The 26,457-nt window shown below is 34.1% G+C and overlaps 1 long non-coding RNA gene across 1 annotated transcript; it reads right to left on the minus strand.

The window, feature by feature from the left end:
• Positions 1-24,815, minus strand: LOC134714955 (uncharacterized). Its single transcript, XR_010106595.1, has 3 exons — positions 24,698-24,815; positions 19,011-19,330; positions 1-139 (listed from the first exon to the last, which is right to left on the minus strand). It is a non-coding gene; the product is annotated as an uncharacterized LOC134714955 (long non-coding RNA).
• Between the last annotated feature and the right edge of the window lie 1,642 nt (positions 24,816-26,457).

The following is a 26,457-nucleotide window of genomic DNA, read 5'->3' on the forward strand; positions in this document are numbered from 1 at the left end:
TTTAGTTCATGATTAAGCCTCAGACTTGGTTGAAGATCTTTCTAACCATCTTTCTTAGAGCTGATATTGATTTCAAGCTGTTTTGAAGTGCTTTTCAACATTGGGTTTCATGATATCAAAATCCAGTCCATTTAAATAACTGTAATGTCACAAAAATGTTTTATTTCTTTCTTCACAATAATATCTTTTTTCCAATCATGATGATTTATTGGATCAAATTATAATATTATGTATTAAGTACCAGATGTGGGTTAAAACATATCTTATATTTTTAAAATTTGAAAAAAATTGTTTGTAAACCACAATTTCTTCTACCCTTAAAAATTATCATCTAGAACGTTGCTTTCTAAGCGATGATTTGTAGTCCCCAGAAAATGAAGCAAATGCATTGGTATGCAACACAAGTTGTATAAGTACATAATGATATGAAAACTCAAACAGTGTTGAAAATATTAGGATTGGTGCATATGCAAAATGCAAATTTAGCGTTTTACTCGTAATCCGAATATTTCATGCCCTTCTCGTAATCAATCTAAATTCTTGGTAGATGAGGTTGTCATGTTAGAGCACAGAATATGTCGTCTTAATCATTTAAGGTGGTATGGGAGTCTAAAATAAAAATGATAGAATTTGTTCATATTTTGTCAAAATATAGTATCTATTGATATATGTTCAAAAATATTATGAAAATGATAGGTCACCGTGCATTTTCTCAAGCTACAGGTTGTGACAAAATGACAAATTTTGTATGGATTATGCAGGAAAAAACAACATTTTGTGAATAGAAACTAAACAAAATGATAGAATTGTAAAATAAATTAGGAAAAGATTGCTTTCATACAATGCTTTGAGAATATCAAAAGAAAAGATAGGGTCACCGTACGTTTTTTCCGACTAAAAGACAAATAGGAAAATTTCATGAAGAGTCCTTCAGAAAATGCACTGTTTTAGAGTTACCTCCCCTTAAATTGCAAATTTGAAAATATTAAAAAAACAACCAAAAATGATCTACACTTGTGAAAATATTAATATTTATAAGTTATATTCTTATAAATTGTTTTTTTTCAATGAAAATTCACATTAAAAATCTGCATTCCTGCATCAAATTTTGCTAACTTGATAGAAAATATGGACCTTAGATTCTCTGTTTTTTACAATCCAAGATGGCGAAAGACACCCATACCACCTTAAGTTAGATTTCTTGAAGAAATACAAAACCAAAATGAAATGCAGGTGGATAAAGGTTGGCTGATGGTGGACAAAATGAAACGATGTTCTGATTGAATCAAAATTATTGACAGTTATCGGTAACGGAAATGAACAAAATCCAGAAATTGTAAATTTTTCAAATTAAAAAAAATCAGGGCGGGCTTGGATGAAAATCTATCAATTAATTTTAATTGGCCTTAGGAGAAATAATACCAAACAGCTGTAACTCAAAATATTGACAATTCTATAGAAAGGGGTTCTAAATTCCCGTTTGACAGCTTCAGTTTTTGACCTTTTTTTAACTAAACCAAATAACTACGCAACATAAAGATTATGCTCCCAATTTATTATCCAATACCTTTTTAATATTTCATGCATGAATTATCCAATATCTTTTAAATATTTTATGCATAAAATATCAAATAATGAGTAGTTCAACAGGGATATTACCTCCCCTTAATTTCAACCTGCTATGAAATTTGCTAGGACTCAATACCACAACAATCGAAACACATCACCAATTATGAAAGGAATTTGTATGATACATTTAATTAATAGTAACATGTGGGTGATATGAAATTTAAAATAAACTAGAGGCTCTTTCTAGAGGCTCTAAAGAGCCTGTGTCGCTCACCTTGGTCTATGTGAATATTAAACAAAGGAAGCTGATGGATTCATGACAAAATTGTGTTTTAGTGATGGTGATGTGTTTGTAAATCTTACTTTACTAAACAGTCTTGCTGCTTACAATTATCTCTATCTATAATAAACTTGGCCCAGTAGTTTCAGTGGAAAATGTTAATAAAATTTACAAATTTTATGAAAATTGTTAAAAATTGACTATAAAGGACAATTACTCCTTAGTGGGTCAATTGACCATTTCGTTCATGTTGACTTATTTGTAAATCTTACTTTGCTGAACATTATTGCTGTTAACAGTTTATCTCTAATTATAATAATATTCAAGATAATAACCAAAAACAGCAAAATTTCCTTAAAATTACCAATTCAGGGACAGCAACCCAACAATGGGTTGTCAGATTTATCTGAAAATTATAGAGCAGATAGATCTTCATCTGATAAAAAATTTACCCCATATCAGATTTGCTCTAAATGCTTTGGTATTTGAGTTATAAGCCAAAAACTGCATTTTACCCCTATGTTCTATTTTAAGCTGTTGCGGCCATCTTGATTTGATGGCCGGGTCACCGAACACATTTTTAAAACAAGATACCCCAAAGATGATTGTTGCCTAGTTTGGCCCAGTTGTGTCAGAGGAGAAGATTTTTGTAAAAGAAAACTAAGATTTACGAAAAATGGTTAAAAATTGACTATAAAGGGCAATAACTCCTAAAGGGGTCAACTGACCATTTCGGTCATGTTGACTTATTTGTAAATCTTACTTTGCTGAACATATTTGCTGTTTACAGTTTATCTCTATCTTTAATAATATTCAAGATAATACCCCAAAACAGCAAAATTTCCTCAAAATTACAAATTCAGGGACAGCAACCCAACAACGGGTTGTCCTATTCGTCTGAAAATTTCAGGGCAGATAGATCTTGACCTGATAAACATTTTTACCCCATGTCAGATTTACTCTAAATGCTTTGGTTTTTGAGTTATAAGCCAAAAACTGCATTTTACCCCTATGTTCTATTTTTAGCCGTGGCGGCCATCTTGGCTGGTTGACCGGGTCACGCCACACATTTTTTAAACTAGATACCCCAATGATGATTGTGGCCAAGTTTGGTTCAATTTGGCCCAGTAGTTTCAGAGGAGAAGATTTTTGTAAAAGTTAACAAGGACGGACGACGGACGCCGGATGCAAAGTGATGGGAAAAGCTAAAAATCAATTAATTTTGTCAATTGTCTTTCTAAATGTTTCAAGACAAGACAACAACAAAAAATGCACAGACATATTGATTAATTGATTGATTGTTAGTGTTTTTACACTACTTTTGTGATTTTTCGTGGTGACCAGTTTTTATTGGTGGGGGCAGCAGGAGATCCACGAGAAAACCACTGACCTTTGATAATGAAACTTGCAACCCTATAGTCAATTAAAATTGGAGTCTATTTACTGTCGTGCACCCACAAGAGCAGGTTCAAACTCACATCAGTGTTGAGTAGCTAGTGATTACAGAAGAAACCACTCTGCCACCAAGGCCCCCACAGCAAAATTTAATTGTTTAAAATAAATCATCTACCATTTCTTAAATTTGAAAGAATAGTCGTATACAATACCTCTTTTATTCTGTCCTAATAACATTAATTGAAAAATACCGCTCTTAGATATAAAATAGTGCTACATAGTCATCATCACGTATAGCCATGAAATGATTGCGTCTTCTACAAATATAGAGACAGTGTCAACAAAATTAACATTAAAGTCAAATACATATCTAAAAACCACATTACAAAATATTTTGCAATAATTTTAAAATGACTCAAATAAAGATTCCAATGAGGAAATATATATAGATTATGCTCTGAAAAAAATATATGCTCTTTAAAAGACCAGAGTACAAAATGTATTCAAAACTATCAAATTTCTTCTTTTGATTATCAAACTTATGATGGGTATAGGAAGATGTGGTATGAGTGCCAATGAGACAACTCTCAATCCAAATAACAATTTATAAAAGTAAACCATTATAGGTCAAGGTACGGCCTTCAACACTGAGCCTTGGATCCGATGGAACAAGATATAAAGGGCATAAAAACTTACTATTGTTAAACCATTCAAATTAGAAAACCAACAATGGTTTGTATGGTAATTTAACACATTTCCTAATTGTTGTGGTTAACTTATTTTAATGATGAGTTAGTTATCTCCCTTAAAACATAGAAATGCTAAATATTAAACAAATGAATGGAGAATGTGTCCCTCCATTCCCCTCCCCCAAATTGAAAGTAAAAATGAAATAGTTCACTTTAAACTTTGGATTTGAAATTAATTTAAGAGTAGAATCTATTTTAAATTCTATGACTAAACCAATAAAAAAAAACAACCAAACAACCAAAAAGGTTTGACATTGAATATGAATTTCCTTAAAAATAATTAATTCAAACATGAAAAGAAAGGACTATTGACAAAAATAGAAAAAAAAAAGAAGAAAAATATATATAGATATATATAGGAAATAAAATTGATCAGGAGTTGTCTCCCATAGACCTAGTTCTATAAAGAATTATGTAATTTCTCCAGGTCACAGTGGCACCCATAACAACTATGTTTTGTCAATAACTTGGTTTATATCAGGTTAATTAGTGTAAATGTGTATTCATGTGTTCTTTTTGTATTTTGTTTTTTTGTTGTCTAACTGTACTTTAATCATTCTAATCATTTCTGTGCTTTATTTTGTAATTCATTCATTTGATTGTATAGGTCAAATTTTGGGCACCATGATTGGTTAAAAAAAATTATCTCATCTTATCTTACCTTTTTTTTTAGATAAATAAGAAGATTACCAGCCTTTAGCTTGAATATTGGAGAAATTCTTGAAAACAGTGAAACTTTAAAATTTAAAGCCTCACTTTTAAAACAAACATTTTTTCTTCAAATTTTTAATTTAAATGATTGGTTTGTAACATTTTCAACATTGTTAAATAGATTTTGATTCAAAATGGTTTTTTTAACTTTATTTTGAAAATTATAAACAAAATTAAAAGCTTACACCTTCACTAAAATTAATTTGGCTTGTTGAATTTTCATAAAGTTTTGATGCCACTGCTGGTGGACGTTTCGTCCCCGAGGGTATCACCAGCCCAGTAGTCAGCACTTTGGTGTTGACATGAATATCACTTATATGGTCATTTTTTTTTTTTAAATTTTCTGTTTTTAAAAAACTTGGTATTTTTCAAAAAACTAAGGATTTTCTTACCCCAGGAGTAGATTACCTTAGCCGTATTTGGCACAACTTTTTGGAATTTTGGGTCCTCAATGCTCTTCAACTTTGTATTTGTTTGGCTTTTTAACTATTTTGATCTGAGCGTCACTGATGAGTCTTATGTAGACGAAACGCGCGTCTGGCGTATAAAATTATAATCCTGGTACTTTTGATAACTATTTGACAAAGTATTTACTTTGACCCTATGACAAAAAATTTAAAAATTTCAAAAAAATTTGAACCAACCTTTTTTATCAGAAAGATTACACTGGTTATACATATAGCTGTTTGACAAACCCTTATTTAGATCATTGAGAAGCTTAATATTCCCTTAACAACACGTCATTAAAACCTTTAGCTGATTCTACACAGTTATCTCCCTGTAGTATAAGGTACCACCTAAACAGGACCCCTGTTGTGTTCACTTATTGCTACACTGACAACAGGTATGGCCTAAATCCAGTGGTCATAATTCTGACCACAGGATTTAATAATTTGACAAGACTTAGTGTGTACATCATGTGCTATGTTTGTTTATGTATTATACTGATAGAAATTCAAACAGAAATTATCATATTTATAACCCTACTTAGTTCTTAAGGGACTGAAAGATAACAGCTCAGTTTGTCAAGAGCATGTTAAGAAGCTCGTTGGTCATTCATCTGCGCTACCATCATGGAATTAATTAACAGATACTTGATTATTTTGCGGCATCCCAGTATTAACATTTGAGCTAGGTCAATTTCCTATGACTTTAAATGGCCAATTTTATTAGCAAATTGTTGAATTTGTAAGACTCGTCCAATTAATGACAAGGTGACAAAAGCTCCAACTTATTCCTTCGGTGTGAAGCTGTAGAAAGAATGACGGACCAGTTTAGGTACCACCTTAATGCACTATAATATTTGGTCTTTTCAATCTCAATTCCTATCAAATATCAAATGTATATCATTTCAAAATTACATAAAAAGATGCCTTTGAATAACACACACCATATCCTGAAAAACAAGATACCACTGAACTATCCATAGAACAAAAGCAAGAAACAGACAATAAAACCTGACCAATCAGAACTAGCTCAGAAAACAACTATGTTAATTGTTAATTGTTAATTGTTAGAAAAGACTTTGCACTTGAAGCACAATGTATTTCTGAAATGATCATTTGATATTTGTATTGTCAATGGCAAATTGTTTTCAAATTAAGATAAATATTCTGTTGCAAAATTCTACTATTAAGGTGGTACATTTGACCTTAGAAACAGAGGTGCTCCTTAAATAACGTCTGGTTTTCTGGTAATCTTAAATGAGTATAATGTGGAGCGCATTTATGCTGAAATTTAATGCAAACTAATAGACAAGTGAATTTTGGCTCAAGTTGCATGAATTGGTCGAAACACATTTCTCTTTCACCCAAAGTTTCATTTCTGCAAATTTGTTGGTTAAATTTTAGAAGTTAACAATGACATCAAAAGCACTGTTTTGTGTTCGAGTAGGCCTTCTTTTACATATGTTTTAAAATTTGAGGGAGTAACTAGTGGTCTGACGCCTTCATTAAACGAAGGAGATTTACTCTGTAAAAAACAGCTGAACATTTTAATCACATTCTTTAGGTGAGGTAATATTAAGCTTCTCAATGATAAAAAATAGTCTTTGTCAAACTCCTATATATTAAATGAAATTTTTCTGATAAAGTGTGTGGCATAAGTTTTTTGAGATTTTTATATTTTTGTCAAAGAGTCATAAAAGAAAATATTTTGTCAAAATTTTATAAAAATTAAAAGAGAAAAATTTATTTTATTCGATCAAGCTGTTTAAATCAGTTTTAATTAATTAAAAGTTTATGCTGTTTTACAATATAACATGATGCATTCAATATACCAAAAACTGAAAAAAAATCTAATACATTTGCACTATATTGATTTTAAATTTGAAATAAAACACTGCAAATATGTCCTCATTTTGCAAACCAAACCAATTTTCACTAACATAACTGTAAAATATAGAAAAAGCCAACCAAGCATATCTCTATTAATTAAATCAGTTTACTTACATTGCCTTTTTTCTTCCAATAAAATTGAGAATGGAAATGGGGAATGTGTCAAAGAGACAACAACCCGACCATATAAAAAACACCAGCACTGAGCAGAAGGTCACCAACAGGTCTTCAATGTAGCAAGAATTTCCCGCACCCGGAGGCGTCCTTCAGCTGGCACCTAAACAATTATATACTAGTTCAGTGATAATGAACGCCATACTAATTTCAAAATTGGACACAAGAAACTAAAATAAAAAAAAAAACAAGACTAACAAAGGCCAGAGGCTCCTGACTTGGGACAGGCACAAAAATGCGGCGGGGTTAAACATGTTTATGAGATCTCAACCCTCCCCCTATACCTCTAGCCATGTAGAAAAGTAAATGCATAACAATACGCACATTTAAAATTCAATTCAAGAAAAGTCCGAATCTGATGTCAGAAGATGTAACCAAAGAAAAATCTTTAGCTGCTTCTTCTGTCCTCATTGGTAGAATAGGAATAAAATTAACAAAAGTGCTCCTTTGTTGTAGACCAAGTGAATTTGACTATTTCCCTTTCTTATTTTTCTATTTTTTCATGCCTGTTTTTTGGAAATAAAAGAAAGTCATTATTATTCAGATTAATGTACACAAATCAAAACATTTTAATACACAATTTTTTTTAAACATTTTCTCATTGTTGAAGGACTGGTCTGTCAACTTGTATATGAAGCACAGCAATAAAACAAAAGGGTTTCTTTGTTGAAGACCAAGCAAATTTGACATTTTCCCTCTCTTATTCTTCAATTTTTCCTGCTTCTTAATAACAGGGAGGTTAGAAAGAACCAATCGAGCGTATCTTTAGTTTGGCTGCATCATTTTTCCATGTGGACTGCTTCCCAAAAATGAAACCAGATAATCTCCAGAAAACTTCAGCATGACATCTCAAAGTCCCCTTCTACAAGCATAGGCAGGAAGCCTGTAGCTGTCGTAGGTCGCTAGCGAACATCCGAGCCGCCTGTCCTCGCGAATCTGCGACGTAGGCCATCTCAACATCCATGACTGTCGTCCCATTTGGAGGTATAAACCAGCTACTTCTAGGAAACGCCACAAACAGCAAAATCACTTAATCCTACTTACATGGCCTATATTTCTTCAAGTCTTTCACTTTGGATTGCTTCGATCTTCTGTCTTCTATGGTAGAATTGGAAAAAAAGAAAGTCATTATTATTCAGATTAATGTACACAAATCAAAACATTTTAATACACAATTTTTTTAAAACATTTTCTCATTGTTGAAGGACTGGTCTGTCAACTTGTATATGAAGCACAGCAATAAAACAAAAGGGTTTCTTTGTTGAAGACCAAGCAAATTTGACATTTTCCCTCTCTTATTCTTCAATTTTTCCTGCTTCTTAATAACAGGGAGGTTAGAAAGAACCAATCGAGCGTATCTTTAGTTTGGCTGCATCATTTTTCCATGTGGACTGCTTCCCAAAAATGAAACCAGATAATCTCCAGAAAACTTCAGCATGACATCTCAAAGTCCCCTTCTACAGGCATAGGCAGGAAGCCTGTAGCTGTCGTAGGTCGCTAGCGAACATCCGAGCCGCCCGTCCTCGCGAATCTGCGACGTAGGCCATCTCAACATCCATGACTGTCGTCCCATTTGGAGGTATAAACCAGCTACTTCCAGGAAACGCCACAAACAGCAAAATCACTTAATCCTACTTACATGGCCTATATTTCTTCAAGTCTTTCACTTTGGGTTGCTTCGATCTTCTGTCTTCTTTGGTAGAATTGGAAATAAAAGAAAGTCATTATTATTCAGATTAATGTACACAAATCAAAACATTTTAATACACAATTTTTTTTAAACATTTTCTCATTGTTGAAGGACTGGTCTGTCAACTTGTATATGAAGCACAGCAATAAAACAAAAGGGTTTCTTTGTTGAAGACCAAGCAAATTTGACATTTTCCCTCTCTTATTCTTCAATTTTTCCTGCTTCTTAATAACAGGGAGGTTAGAAAGAACCAATCGAGCGTATCTTTAGTTTGGCTGCATCATTTTTCCATGTGGACTGCTTCCCAAAAATGAAACCAGATAATCTCCAGAAAACTTCAGCATGACATCTCAAAGTCCCCTTCTACAGGCATAGGCAGGAAGCCTGTAGCTGTCGTAGGTCGCTAGCGAACATCCGAGCCGCCCGTCCTCGCGAATCTGCGACGTAGGCCATCTCAACATCCATGACTGTCGTCCCATTTGGAGGTATAAACCAGCTACTTCCAGGAAACGCCACAAACAGCAAAATCACTTAATCCTACTTACATGGCCTATATTTCTTCAAGTCTTTCACTTTGGATTGCTTCGATCTTCTGTCTTCTTTGGTAGAATTGGAAAAAAAGAAAGTCATTAGTATTCAGATTAATGTACACAAATCAAAACATTTTAATACACAATTTTTTTTAAACATTTTCTCATTGTTGAAGGACTGGTCTGTCAACTTGTATATGAAGCACAGCAATAAAACAAAAGGGTTTCTTTGTTGAAGACCAAGCAAATTTGACATTTTCCCTCTCTTATTCTTCAATTTTTCCTGCTTCTTAATAACAGGGAGGTTAGAAAGAACCAATCGAGCGTATCTTTAGTTTGGCTGCATCATTTTTCCATGTGGACTGCTTCCCAAAAATGAAACCAGATAATCTCCAGAAAACTTCAGCATGACATCTCAAAGTCCCCTTCTACAGGCATAGGCAGGAAGCCTGTAGCTGTCGTAGGTCGCTAGCGAACATCCGAGCCGCCCGTCCTCGCGAATCTGCGACGTAGGCCATCTCAACATCCATGACTGTCGTCCCATTTGGAGGTATAAACCAGCTACTTCCAGGAAACGCCACAAACAGCAAAATCACTTAATCCTACTTACATGGCCTATATTTCTTCAAGTCTTTCACTTTGGGTTGCTTCGATCTTCTGTCTTCTTTGGTAGAATTGGAAATAAAAGAAAGTCATTATTATTCAGATTAATGTACACAAATCAAAACATTTTAATACACAATTTTTTTTAAACATTTTCTCATTGTTGAAGGACTGGTCTGTCAACTTGTATATGAAGCACAGCAATAAAACAAAAGGGTTTCTTTGTTGAAGACCAAGCAAATTTGACATTTTCCCTCTCTTATTCTTCAATTTTTCCTGCTTCTTAATAACAGGGAGGTTAGAAAGAACCAATCGAGCGTATCTTTAGTTTGGCTGCATCATTTTTCCATGTGGACTGCTTCCCAAAAATGAAACCAGATAATCTCCAGAAAACTTCAGCATGACATCTCAAAGTCCCCTTCTACAGGCATAGGCAGGAAGCCTGTAGCTGTCGTAGGTCGCTAGCGAACATCTGAGCCGCCCGTCCTCGCGAATCTGCGACGTAGGCCATCTCAACATCCATGACTGTCGTCCCATTTGGAGGTATAAACCAGCTACTTCCAGGAAACGCCACAAACAGCAAAATCACTTAATCCTACTTACATGGCCTATATTTCTTCAAGTCTTTCACTTTGGGTTGCTTCGATCTTCTGTCTTCTTTGGTAGAATTGGAAATAAAAGAAAGTCATTATTATTCAGATTAATGTACACAAATCAAAACATTTTAATACACAATTTTTTTTAAACATTTTCTCATTGTTGAAGGACTGGTCTGTCAACTTGTATATGAAGCACAGCAATAAAACAAAAGGGTTTCTTTGTTGAAGACCAAGCAAATTTGACATTTTCCCTCTCTTATTCTTCAATTTTTCCTGCTTCTTAATAACAGGGAGGTTAGAAAGAACCAATCGAGCGTATCTTTAGTTTGGCTGCATCATTTTTCCATGTGGACTGCTTCCCAAAAATGAAACCAGATAATCTCCAGAAAACTTCAGCATGACATCTCAAAGTCCCCTTCTACAAGCATAGGCAGGAAGCCTGTAGCTGTCGTTACAAAGTCGCTAGCGAACATCCGAGCCGCCTGTCCTCGTGAATCTGCGACGTAGGCCATCTCAACATCCATGACTGTCGTCCCATTTGGAGGTATAAACAAGCTACTTCTAGGAAACGCCACAAACAGCAAAATCACTTAATCCTACTTATATGGCCTATATTTCTTCAAGTCTTTCACTTTGGATTACTTCGATCTTCTGTCTTCTTTGGTAGAATTGGAAATAAAAGAAAGTCATTATTATTCAGATTAATGTACACAAATCAAAACATTTTAATACACAATTTTTTTTAAACATTTTCTCATTGTTGAAGGACTGGTCTGTCAACTTGTATATGAAGCACAGCAATAAAACAAAAGGGTTTCTTTGTTGAAGACCAAGCCAATTTGACATTTTCCCTCTCTTATTCTTCAATTTTTCCTGCTTCTTAATAACAGGGAGGTTAGAAAGAACCAATCGAGCGTATCTTTAGTTTGGCTGCATCATTTTTCCATGTGGACTGCTTCCCAAAAATGAAACCAGATAATCTCCAGAAAACTTCAGCATGACATCTCAAAGTCCCCTTCTACAGGCATAGGCAGGAAGCCTGTAGCTGTCGTAGGTCGCTAGCGAACATCTGAGCCGCCCGTCCTCGCGAATCTGCGACGTAGGCCATCTCAACATCCATGACTGTCGTCCCATTTGGAGGTATAAACCAGCTACTTCCAGGAAACGCCACAAACAGCAAAATCACTTAATCCTACTTACATGGCCTATATTTCTTCAAGTCTTTCACTTTGGGTTGCTTCGATCTTCTGTCTTCTTTGGTAGAATTGGAAATAAAAGAAAGTCATTATTATTCAGATTAATGTACACAAATCAAAACATTTTAATACACAATTTTTTTTAAACATTTTCTCATTGTTGAAGGACTGGTCTGTCAACTTGTATATGAAGCACAGCAATAAAACAAAAGGGTTTCTTTGTTGAAGACCAAGCAAATTTGACATTTTCCCTCTCTTATTCTTCAATTTTTCCTGCTTCTTAATAACAGGGAGGTTAGAAAGAACCAATCGAGCGTATCTTTAGTTTGGCTGCATCATTTTTCCATGTGGACTGCTTCCCAAAAATGAAACCAGATAATCTCCAGAAAACTTCAGCATGACATCTCAAAGTCCCCTTCTACAGGCATAGGCAGGAAGCCTGTAGCTGTCGTAGGTCGCTAGCGAACATCTGAGCCGCCCGTCCTCGCGAATCTGCGACGTAGGCCATCTCAACATCCATGACTGTCGTCCCATTTGGAGGTATAAACCAGCTACTTCCAGGAAACGCCACAAACAGCAAAATCACTTAATCCTACTTACATGGCCTATATTTCTTCAAGTCTTTCACTTTGGGTTGCTTCGATCTTCTGTCTTCTTTGGTAGAATTGGAAATAAAAGAAAGTCATTATTATTCAGATTAATGTACACAAATCAAAACATTTTAATACACAATTTTTTTTAAACATTTTCTCATTGTTGAAGGACTGGTCTGTCAACTTGTATATGAAGCACAGCAATAAAACAAAAGGGTTTCTTTGTTGAAGACCAAGCAAATTTGACATTTTCCCTCTCTTATTCTTCAATTTTTCCTGCTTCTTAATAACAGGGAGGTTAGAAAGAACCAATCGAGCGTATCTTTAGTTTGGCTGCATCATTTTTCCATGTGGACTGCTTCCCAAAAATGAAACCAGATAATCTCCAGAAAACTTCAGCATGACATCTCAAAGTCCCCTTCTACAAGCATAGGCAGGAAGCCTGTAGCTGTCGTTACAAAGTCGCTAGCGAACATCCGAGCCGCCTGTCCTCGCGAATCTGCGACGTAGGCCATCTCAACATCCATGACTGTCGTCCCATTTGGAGGTATAAACAAGCTACTTCTAGGAAACGCCACAAACAGCAAAATCACTTAATCCTACTTACATGGCCTATATTTCTTCAAGTCTTTCACTTTGGATTACTTCGATCTTCTGTCTTCTTTGGTAGAATTGGAAATAAAAGAAAGTCATTATTATTCAGATTAATGTACACAAATCAAAACATTTTAATACACAATTTTTTTTAAACATTTTCTCATTGTTGAAGGACTGGTCTGTCAACTTGTATATGAAGCACAGCAATAAAACAAAAGGGTTTCTTTGTTGAAGACCAAGCAAATTTGACATTTTCCCTCTCTTATTCTTCAATTTTTCCTGCTTCTTAATAACAGGGAGGTTAGAAAGAACCAATCGAGCATATCTTTACTTTGGCTGCATCATTTTTCCATGTGGACTGCTTCCCAAAAATGAAACCAGATAATCTCCAGAAAACTTCAGCATGACATCTCAAAGTCCCCTTCTACAGGCATAGGCAGGAAGCCTGTAGCTGTCGTAGGTCGCTAGCGAACATCCGAGCCGCCCGTCCTCGCGAATCTGCGTCGTAGGCCATCTCAACATCCATGACTGTCGTCCCATTTGGAGGTATAAACCAGCTACTTCCAGGAAATGCCACAAACAGCAAAATCACTTAATCCTACTTACATGGCCTATATTTCTTCAAGTCTTTCACTTTGGGTTGCTTCGATCTTCTGTCTTCTTTGGTAGAATTGGAAATAAAAGAAAGTCATTATTATTCAGATTAATGTACACAAATCAAAACATTTTAATACACAATTTTTTTTAAACATTTTCTCATTGTTGAAGGACTGGTCTGTCAACTTGTATATGAAGCACAGCAATAAAACAAAAGGGTTTCTTTGTTGAAGACCAAGCAAATTTGAAATTTTCCCTCTCTTATTCTTCAATTTTTCCTGCTTCTTAATAACAGGGAGGTTAGAAAGAACCAATCGAGCGTATCTTTAGTTTGGCTGCATCATTTTTCCATGTGGACTGCTTCCCAAAAATGAAACCAGATAATCTCCAGAAAACTTCAGCATGACATCTCAAAGTCCCCTTCTACAGGCATAGGCAGGAAGCCTGTAGCTGTCGTAGGTCGCTAGCGAACATCCGAGCCGCCCGTCCTCGCGAATCTGCGACGTAGGCCATCTCAACATCCATGACTGTCGTCCCATTTGGAGGTATAAACCAGCTACTTCCAGGAAACGCCACAAACAGCAAAATCACTTAATCCTACTTACATGGCCTATATTTCTTCAAGTCTTTCACTTTGGGTTGCTTCGATCTTCTGTCTTCTTTGGTAGAATTGGAAATAAAAGAAAGTCATTATTATTCAGATTAATGTACACAAATCAAAACATTTTAATACACAATTTTTTTTAAACATTTTCTCATTGTTGAAGGACTGGTCTGTCAACTTGTATATGAAGCACAGCAATAAAACAAAAGGGTTTCTTTGTTGAAGACCAAGCAAATTTGACATTTTCCCTCTCTTATTCTTCAATTTTTCCTGCTTCTTAATAACAGGGAGGTTAGAAAGAACCAATCGAGCGTATCTTTAGTTTGGCTGCATCCTTTTTCCATGTGGACTGCTTCCCAAAAATGAAACCAGATAATCTCCAGAAAACTTCAGCATGACATCTCAAAGTCCCCTTCTACAAGCATAGGCAGGAAGCCTGTAGCTGTCGTAGGTCGCTAGCGAACATCCGAGCCGCCTGTCCTCGCGAATCTGCGACGTAGGCCATCTCAACATCCATGACTGTCGTCCCATTTGGAGGTATAAACCAGCTACTTCTAGGAAACGCCACAAACAGCAAAATCACTTAATCCTACTTACATGGCCTATATTTCTTCAAGTCTTTCACTTTGGGTTGCTTCGATCTTCTGTCTTCTTTGGTAGAATTGGAAATAAAAGAAAGTCATTATTATTCAGATTAATGTACACAAATCAAAACATTTTAATACACAATTTTTTTTAAACATTTTCTCATTGTTGAAGGACTGGTCTGTCAACTTGTATATGAAGCACAGCAATAAAACAAAAGGGTTTCTTTGTTGAAGACCAAGCAAATTTGACATTTTCCCTCTCTTATTCTGCAATTTTTCCTGCTTCTTAATAACAGGGAGGTTAGAAAGAACCAATCGAGCATATCTTTAGTTTGGCTGCATCATTTTTCCATGTGGACTGCTTCCCAAAAATGAAACCAGATAATCTCCAGAAAACTTCAGCATGACATCTCAAAGTCCCCTTCTACAAGCATAGGCAGGAAGCCTGTAGCTGTCGTAGGTCGCTAGCGAACATCCGAGCCGTCTGTCCTCTCAATCTGCGACGTAGGCCATCTCAACATCCATGACTGTCGTCCCATTTGGAGGTATAAACCAGCTACTTCCAGGAAACGCCACAAACAGCAAAATCACTTAATCCTACTTACATGGCCTATATTTCTTCAAGTCTTTCACTTTGGGTTGCTTCGATCTTCTGTCTTCTTTGGTAGAATTGGAAATAAAAGAAAGTCATTATTATTCAGATTAATGTACACAAATCAAAACATTTTAATACACAATTTTTTTTAAACATTTTCTCATTGTTGAAGGACTGGTCTGTCAACTTGTATATGAAGCACAGCAATAAAACAAAAGGGTTTCTTTGTTGAAGACCAAGCAAATTTGACATTTTCCCTCTCTTATTCTGCAATTTTTCCTGCTTCTTAATAACAGCTAGTGAGGTTAGAAAGAACCAATCGAGCGTATCTTTAGTTTGGCTGCATCATTTTTCCATGTGGACTGCTTCCCAAAAATGAAACCAGATAATCTCCAGAAAACTTCAGCATGACATCTCAAAGTCCCCTTCTACAGGCATAGGCAGGAAGCCTGTAGCTGTCGTAGGTCGCTAGCGAACATCCGAGCCGCCCGTCCTCGCGAATCTGCGACGTAGGCCATCTCAACATCCATGACTGTTGTCCCATTTGGAGGTATAAACCAGCTACTTCCAGGAAACGCCACAAACAGCAAAATCACTTAATCCTACTTACATTGCCTATATTTCTTCAAGTCTTTCGCTTTGGGTTGCTTCGATCTTCTGTCTTCTTTGGTAGAATTGGAAATAAAAGAAAGTCATTATTATTCAGATTAATGTACACAAATCAAAACATTTTTAAAATTGACCCATACTGTCTGTTTACAGGGAATTATTATTTCACTATTTGCTTTTGATTAATGATTCAGCCAAAAAAATAACATTATATTTTTTATATTTCTCATAGCTTAAAGAGTAGTATCTTTTACAAGTTCTACGACTAAACCAATAAAAACCCATTAACCAACCAAAAAGGTTTGACATTAAATAAGAATTTTCTTTAAAATAATTTATTCAAAAATTAACAAGAAAGGACTTAAGTGACATGGCCTTTTTTTTTTTAAATAAATAAGAAAATTACCAGCCATTAAATCAATATGGATATTGAAGAAATTGTTGAAAACTGAAACTTTAAAATATCCAATTTTTAATTTTAAAGATTGGTTATGTAACATTTTCAACATACATATATGTTAAATAGATTTTGATTCAACTTTATTTTAATAAACTTATCACAGAGATATGTCTCGCCTTTTTGTAATTTTGGCAATGAATTGTGCCAATTAATGCTAATACAATTGCAAACCAAATATCAATGACCTACCACAAGTGGATCCCCATAAATTGACCTAATCACAAACTAATACATGTAAAGTAAGCAAACCATTCAAAGTCAATAGACCATGACTGAGGGGGGAGCCAAATAATCTCCATGGCAATGAGATGTGGCAATGGTAATACATCTGCATACCAATTATCATTGACATACCACTAGTGGTTCCCCATAAAACTGAGCTAATCACAAACTAATACATTGTTGACGCCTATAACCAAAGGAACATTTTTCCAACTCATGCTTTTGGTGCAGGTGGTGTCAAGGTGTGGGGATGTTTCTCGTTAAGTTGTAAACTGGATATGCATGTCTTACAAGGGAATATGAATGGTCAGATTTACAGGGACTTAGTGCTACGTGACATTGTTGTTCCACATTTTGATGGCCATCCACTTGCTGATCGTCCCCTGTACATGGACAATAATGCCAGACCGCACAGAGCAAGAATTGTGACAGCTTACAAGCAGCAAGAGTCTATTGACAGTATCTTTTGGCCGGCCATGTCTCCAGATATGAACCCAATCGAGCATGTGTGGGATGCAATTGGATGAAATCTTAACCGCTGGCAAAATCTCCAAGAGTTACGAGCAGCAATAGTTTTGGAATGGCAGATATTTCCACTTGCAAATTTGAGATGCCTGGTCCACTGTATGAGACGCTGTGTAAGAGAACTTTACCGGAAGCGGGGCGGATACACATGATATTGATGCGAAATTTCATGTAGACATTATCAGGTCCTTTGACTTTATGCTATGCTAATTGTGCACATATTAAATTTTGTTTAACAATGAAAAAAAATTGTCAAAGTGAAACTTTTTGTTGCCCTAACAAGTTGCAATTTTGACAGTATTTCAAACATAAATTTAGAGTACCAAAAGTTTAAAAAGACCATTTTAAAATTTGACCTAAATTTTGTTTATGACTCATAATTTAACAAAAGAATAACACTTTTTAGTTAACTTTTGAGTTTTTTAGATTAAAAGGTGTTGTTAAATATCATTGATGTTAAATATAGGGTGGTGCTTAACTTTTGGCGGACTGTATATATAGCAGTTTGACAAACACTAATTTTGATCATTGAGAAGCTTAACATTCCCCTAACAACACAATATCATTAAAACGTTTAGCTGATTTTACAGAGTTATCTCCCTGTAGTGTTATGTACCTCCTTAATGCACTATAATGTTTGGTCTTTTCAATCTCAATTGCTATCAAATATCAAATGTATATCATTTCAAAATTACATAAAAAGATGCCTTTGAATAACACACACCATATCCTGAAAAACAAGATACCACTGAACTATCCATAGAAAAAAAGCAAGAAACACAATAAAACCTGACCAATCAGAACTAGCTCAGAAAACAACTATGTTATTAAATTGTTAATTGTTAATTGTTAGAAAAGACTTTGCACTTGAAGCACAATGTATTTCTGAAATGATCATTTGATATTTGTATTGTCAATGGCAAATTGTTTTCAAATTAAGATAATTAAGATAAATATTTTGTTGCAAAATTCTACTATTAAGGTGGTACATCTGACCTTAGAAACAGAGGTACTCCTTAAATAACGTCTGGTTTTCTGGTAATCTTAAATGAGTATAATGTGGAGCGCATTTATGCTGAAATTTAATGCAAACGGATAGACAAGTGAATTTTGGCTCAAGTTGCATGAATTGGTCGAAACACATTTTTCTTTCACCAAAAGTTTCATTTCTGCAAATTTGTTGGTTAAATTTTAAAAGTAAACAATGACATCAAAAGCACTGTTTTGTGTTAGAGTAGGCCTTCTTTTACATATGTTCTAAATTTGAGGGAGTAACTAGTGGTCTGACGCCTTCATTACATGAAGGAGATATACTCTGTAAAAAACAGCTGAACGTTTTAATCACATTCTTTAGTTGAGGTAATATTAAGCTTCTCAATGATAAAAAATAGTCTTTGTCAAACTCCTATATATTAAATGATTTTTTTCTGATAAAGTGTGTGGCATAAGTTTATTTGAGATTTTTATATTTTTGTCAGAGTCATTAAAGAAAATATTTTGTCAAAATTTTATGAAAATTAAAAGAGAAAAATATATTTTATTCGATCAAGCTGTTTAAATCAGTTTTAATTAATTAAAAGTTTATGCTGTTTTACAATATAACACGATGCATTCAATATACCAAAAACTGAAAAAAAATCTGATACATTTGCACTATATTGATTTGAAATTTGAAATAAAACACTGCAAATATGTCCTCATTTTGCAAACCAAACCCATTTTCACTAACATAACTTTAATATATAGAAAAAGCCAACCAAGCATATCTCTATTAAATCAGTTTACTTACATTGCCTTTTTTCTTCCAAGTCTTTACTTTTGTCCTCCTTGGTAGAATTGGAATAAAATAAACAAAAGTGCTCCTTTGTTGTAGACCAAGTGAATTTGACTTTTTCCCTTTCTTATTCTTCTATTTTTTCATGCATGTTTTTCTAAACATCCATGACTGTCATCTCATTTGGAGGAAACGAGCTACTTCAAGGAAACGCCACAAGCAGCAAAATCATTTAATCGTACTTACATTCCCTATATTTCTTCAAGTCTTTCACTTTCTGCTGCTTTTTCTGTCCTCAATTTTTTTTAACCTTTTCTCATTGTTGAAGTACTTGTCTGCAAACATGAATATCAAAAGATATAAACAATTCATCAAATTAATTGAATGGAAGAATATTTGGAGTATGAAAGAGTAAAAGATTAAATCATTTTAAAAAAACGCAAAGTCATATTAAACATTTTAATATAAAACATTCTAGTACAAATATTATATAAAGTTACAATAAAAGTAAAAGACAGAAAACTTTAGAAATTGAATAATACAGAACTCTGAAACTACATATTTTAGATGTAGTTGTATATTTTATTTAATTGGTGAGATAGTCCTGCCACTGGACTTATGAATGTTATATTTGTATTTATTCAGGATATGGATTAATACTTTGTCAAGTTGTCATATGAGTAGTGCTCATATTTTAATATAGTCACAGCACTGTGATATTTCCAGCTAATACACTGACCTTTGTACCATATACATGGTAAACATTGCGTTCTATGTTATCTATTTGTAATGTCTGTACTGGGCTTAAATTAAAATATTGTTTGTTTGCAGTTTACCGACCGACCCTTGAAAATCCTCCCGACTGTGAAAATTTTATTGCTTTAAATTTGAAGAAATTTTTTTTAATACCTCTATTGACGCGATCCGGAACTTTGGGTCCTTTCGGGAAATGATTTAAAGTCTGGGTCAATTACGCATTTCAAGTACGGATTTTCTTAGCTTCCCGTCAAGCGTTCATGTGACCATTTAATGATAAAGCACATGGAAATTGTTTACAGGTATCCATGAAGTCTCGGAGGAGTACTTTACGCTGTCGTCTCGTGTCAATTTTAAGACAAATAACAAACAAAAAAGTTTATTAGTAAACTGTTTATACAGATTCAGGCACATGTAATGATGTGTGATGATATCATTGACGATGATGCAGCAGATACTCATAACTGACACGATAACCATTCTGTCTCAAACAAATAGGGTCCAGAATCTGTGGAGCCTGACTTTATGGAACCAATTTCAGTGGTTAAATAATTCGACAGCAGCTTGAAGTATGGCATATTTTCTACAAATCGTTCCGAAGAGGACAAAGATGAAACCACTCATCCGTGACTTAAATCTTCATGGATATCTGTAAACACGCCTGTATGGAGGAAGGGCTCTGACATTTGAAAATGTTAATGGATATAGATTATGCCAAATCAATAAGAAGCAACCCTAACTACACAAAGATGTAGAGAAAATGAATGGTTAGCTTGAAAAATAAATATACTCTCTCTATATTAAATCTATCTTCGATTGCAATGAGTATGCTCCTTTAGGATAAGGGGGGCTGCCCCACTCATTGCAAGTATTCTCTTCCTTACAATTTTAAATATACCCAAACTGTGTGGCCTGTGTGAATTCAATTAAATCATGTCCTAAGAAGCTATGCTGCCAATTTTTTTTTATGCATTCAATACAGACCATTTACTTTTAATAGGGTGCTATGGATTTCACCCCAACTTTAGATTTCTTTGGTTTTCTTTAAAGCCTGGCAAAAGTGTAACCTTATCACATATAATTAAATATTGTTAGAAATATGAAAACAGTCGGATGTCTGAATACTTTTTTTTAAGTTGCCTTTTTTTCAATTGAGGAAGATTCAATGGTTATTTTTTTTTTATTAAAAATACACTCTTTAATAATTGTCTTATAAATCTATAATAATATTTACATTTTTCTGATGAAAATACTCTACTCATGAAAACATTCTAGTCAAGAAGCATACTTGTCTGAATATATTTCTTTAAAACAGTTCTAGTCATATTGACAATCCTTGTTTATAAATGTTCCAGTATTTAATAATTATACCATATTTTATGTCATAAATTGGATAATGACACTATGTTAAAGTTTCAGTTTTGGTTAAAAAGTTTTTTTATCTGAAAATGCCTGTTCATTTGATGTTGGTTTTCAGCATGTCCAGTGTTTGTTGTTTCAAAATGGGTTTTTTTTCTTCACAAGAAACTTGGTTTAGTGCACGTGTAACTGCTTGTTTAAACTGTATTTTGGCTGATAAAATAAAATATTTTTCCTACCTACCGACCCTTCAGTCTGAAGGTACAGTCGGAAAACTGCAAACAAACATATTTTTAAGGTTGGCCCTGTCTATGTTTTACTCAAGTAATTGTCTGTTTATGTGAAGTGTAGTTTATGTAATATATCTATGTTGGTCAGAATTTGTTTACTTTATTTACAAATATATTTATAAAATGGACAACTCATTAATAGATTTGAGATGTATATATATAATCATCAATTATTATGAGATACATATGAGTATTTTATTGGAAAGTTAACCAAAGAGTTACATTTGTGTGCTTTAAGGACTTATTTCAGCATATAGATATTCAAAGGAATAAATATGAATTGTAGTTATTCCCCTTTGCCCATTTGTTACATGTACTGTCTTGTGATGTGAATATTTATTATTTGTTACTAGAACACACCCGTGACATCGCGGGTCAGTGACTGAATTAAAGTATATAACTATGCGCAAGCCTTACTTTAGTATTAGTATTGTCATCTGATAAAATCATGCCGATTATAAGATACACAGTTTTCTCTGCTTTCAAATCTTTCTGTTTGAACCCGTCGAACTGGAACTTATCAATTATTGGTCATGATAAATACTAATTATTTGAAAAACAAAAGGTCCTGGAATGGACTATTTTTTAATCTACAGCATTGTCCTGTATTAGTTATAAATTAAGTTGAATTCTTTGATTCGCTGTTTTACGTCACTGATCATTTCCGCTAACAAATTGAAAACTTTACCTATACGCCTTATTTTTAGTCCAGATTTTTAGTATTCGTATTGTTATCTTAGAAAGTCTTACTGATTAAAATACTACAATAGGTAACAATTTGACAATTTAGTAGTGTTTCAACCCTGTGGTTATGACAAATAGCAAATAAGTCCTGCATACACTGTTTGGTGGTGCCCCTGTCAGATGCGGAACGTACAGATAAGGTAATAGGTAACAGGTGATTATACTATTGGTATCGGTATCGGACTCGACCCGGAACTTCTTAATTATTGGCAATATTAATAACGTGGAAAACAAAAGGGCCTGGAGAGGTGTAATTTTTAATCTACACCTTTGTACTATATAAGTTGTATATAAAGTTGAATTCTTAGATTCGTCGTTTTCACGAGATGACGGCTGACAAATTGGACCTCTTAATTTTAGTATTATAGATTATATGTTGTAGGGTCTTAAATATTGTGTATTAAAAGAACAGAACCCTAGATTAGTTTTCGTTAAATAATTGAAATTTAACTGTCGAGAGTGGAGGAATATCGTTATACATCAGTTATAGTGGTGGAATCTGTTTCTCTTATGATTTTTATCCTTCCTTTTGAGAGATTAGAGGAAAGTACTTTTGATGTGACGTCACCAGGCATTGTCGCCTTTTTTGTGACATCACAATAAGAAAATTCAGAAGAAAGCAAGTAAATTCAATTACAATTAGATTTCAACCAATCATTTGCAGAGAACAGATTTTTCACTAGTGAGGAGAAATATTTTTCTCACACCGGTCAGGAAATGTGAAAATGGCACAAAAAATTAGAGAAAAGTACATTGGCACTGTGTGTTTAAAGTTTTAATTTTTTTTTTAACTTTCTTCCTAGCCTTGATTACTATCAAACTTGGACAGAAACTTGTTATGATCAAAAACTAGTATCTAGAAGGAAATTTTGTTAAAATTTATTTCCTGTTTATCCTGTTTTTTCCTTTATACAAATGTTATGTTTTAGTTGATTTTAGTCTCTGATGCATGATTTTTTTATTATTAATTGGTTTTGGCTTTTAACTAGCTGTCAGTAACTGCGAGTACTTTCAAATCGTATTTTCTTGTTAATTCGACCTGTTGATACTGTTTATAATGCCTTTTTGTTATTTTTTATTTATATGGATCTTGTCACACCAGCTTGATTATTTGTAATATCTTAAATTTTTCACTTATTCTTACTACATTTGTATAAACTTCAAGATTATAAATCTTTTTTTTAAAACCGGTTTTTTTCTAGAGTGAATTTTGATTGATTGCAGTGATGTCCTGCCATGGCTTTGTTTGAATTTGTTTGTTAGCTTTTTGGTCATGAATGTTTGTCTCTAATATTTAATTAACTGCATTTGTATTCAGATATCACAGATCAAATTTAATCGTTCATTGTGTAATCATACGTTTTTTGATTGAGTTAAGTCTGCCATTTGATACTTTATCGTATGTTTTTCTATGTTGTGATGTTATGCTATTGTTTCAGAAAAAGGGAGAAGGTTTAAATCCATTAAAACGTTTAATCCCGCTGCATATGTTTGCACCTTTCCTAAGTCAGGAATCTGATGTACAGTAGCTGTCGTTTGTTTATGTAATATATACGTGTCCCTCGTTTCTCGTTTTGTTTATATAGATTAGACCGTTGGTTTTCCCTTTTGAATGGTTTTACACTAGAAATTTTGAGGCCCTTTATAGCTTGTTGCTCGGTGTGAGCAAAGGCTCCGTGTTGAAGGCCGTACTTTAACCTATAATGGTTTACTTTTTAAATTGTTATTTGGATGGAGAGTTGTCTCATTGGCACTCACACCACATCTTTCTATATCTATGTATACCAGTATATGGACTTTCTTCCATTACATTATCATACAGTATGCAGTTAAACAGGTTCAGGACAACCCTCCAAATAAGCGATATCCCTAAAATGAGGGACTGTTCTTCATACACTATTTGTCCAGATATTCATCTCAAGTCATACTCCCCAAATACATAACAATCCCTCATTTGACTAATCATTTCATCATTTCATCATGTTCATACTGCTATTACAATGTATTAGGAAAAAACTACACAAATTCATAGAAAATGGAACAACTTTTTCAAGTAAATCAAGATAGGGATAATCATCTTTTGGAGAATTTGCAGCATATCTCATGAATGTGTCATTTTAACAAAAACTCAGTTTAATAAGAAAATTTAGTTTTTAGCACTACCAAATTACTCAAATGAAGGATAGTTAATCATTTGGTGAGTTGTCCTCCACCTGTCAAACAAAATTTAAAATTTAAATAATCAGCATTTACATGTATACCGGTCTACTCGATTCCCATATTAGCTCATTTAAATATGGCATCTTTAATTTTCGCATATTTGATCATTTAACTTTCATCGACAGGAGTTATGACTTGAGATGAATATCAGGGCTGATAACAATAAGACATAACCTAGTCATAAACAGGAGGTGTATATCATAATTATATATATGAATATTTACTCGCTCTCGTCAGTCAAGGATCATCAAGTAAACATTCATAATATCGGTTAACATTAAATTACACAGTGATTTGGCCATTTTGTGTCAATAGCGAAAGAATAAGACTTACCTGACTGATAATATAATGAATTTCCAACCACAAAGTCAAGTTATTAAATGGTAAATAGGTGTTTTAGATTTTTTTCGCAGTTCCAGAGTTAGATCATGACTTCCGGTCTCGACAGATTTACCCGCCAAATATATTAACCAATAAATGGATAGCGGCTTAATGAACCGTGAATAGGGAAATGCATGAAATGAAACAAAACAAAAAAACGCACTCAGAATGTATTGAGTTTTCTGCTCTTCGGTCGGGTTGTTGAATCTTTGCCCATATGTGTCAATTTTTTTTTCGACCTTTGAGCTTGATTGGTGTTTTTTTTTGGTGTCTTTTGTATCTCTTTTAAAATATTATCTATCCTAACTCTGGTCCTTGCAAAACAAAAATAAAGACACATTCCTCATTTTCATTCTCAATTACATGCACTTAAACAAAAGAAAAAACCAGTCCGCATGAAGTCCAGGTCCGTGACGTCAATAGTTTATATATGAGGATGGTAATGGGGGTACCTTCATGACGAATAACGGTAAAATTTGGTGCATGACGATAAAATGCGCACGTTCTATTAGACGATAAATCAATTTTAGACCTATATGACGAATCACGGTAAAGATATTTTGACAAATCACGGTAAAATTTTAATCAATTTGACGCTAACGGTAGCCGAAAATGACCGTCTGACGCCTGATGGTAAAGGGCATTACTACCCTCATATATATGCCACTGTCTTGACAGGTGCGCCTCCAGGATTTTGGGCCTGACAACTCAAATGTTGGGAGTGATACATTTACTTGTAAAAAATTTAAATAGTATGCTTTTACTGCTAACAAAACTTGATTTTTTGAAAAAAATAAGGCTTTTCTACCTCAGGAAGAGATTATCTTATCTGTATAGGAATAGACGACCTTATCTGTATTTGGCAAAACTTTTAGGAATTTTTGGTCCTCAATTTGAATGCCCTTCAATTTCGTACTTTTTTGGGGCCTTTTAAAAAATAAATTATTCGAGCGTCACCGATGAGTCTTATGTAGACGAAACGCGTGTCTGGCGTAAATATAAAATTTTAATCCTGGTATCAGAGACATATAATACAAGAGATTCTTGTATTATATGTCTCTGTTGGTATCTATGATGAGTTTATTCAAGACCCATCTAATTAAGTATAGGAATCAAAACAAATCTTTATAGTGAAAATAACATAGCTTGACCGATGAAGGCATGATTTGAAATCATATAAGCACAGCCTGCTTCTTTCCTAATGTTGGATGACATGTCAATAAACTATCCTATATAGTAACTAAAATTACAGGTCAATGAACGGCGGCGTTTAGCAATGTCACAAACTGTAAAACATAAAGGGGGGGGGGGGGGGGGGTGATCAATGACAAAACGGAAAACAGATGTAACAATTAAACAGCAAGCATCCATACAGACTTGCGATATGCAAGCAAATTATTTGGCATGGTTTGATATGTTTGTGAGCATTCAACCTCTCTTAAAGATAACTTTTGAAAATTAATGTTTCTAACAGAGCGCCAATACAAAAAAGTAAGCTTCAGAGATTCCCTCTATAACCAACCAAAAATTTCCCACAACAGGGGAAATGGCTAGATTCGCCTATGGTTTTAGGTGGTCAAGTAGCTCGTTTTATATTAGAGTCGAGAACAAATGTGTGTCCTATGATTTCCCCCTCACTTAAAACAAAAGAAGAATAGATGAATGGTTAGTGAATACTATATAAAAAAAGATGTGGTATAATTGCCAATAAG

The sequence above is a fragment of the Mytilus trossulus genome, chromosome 4 (genome assembly GCF_036588685.1).
Source record: "Mytilus trossulus isolate FHL-02 chromosome 4, PNRI_Mtr1.1.1.hap1, whole genome shotgun sequence".
In the NCBI taxonomy this organism is placed as follows: Eukaryota; Metazoa; Mollusca; class Bivalvia; order Mytilida; family Mytilidae; genus Mytilus; species Mytilus trossulus.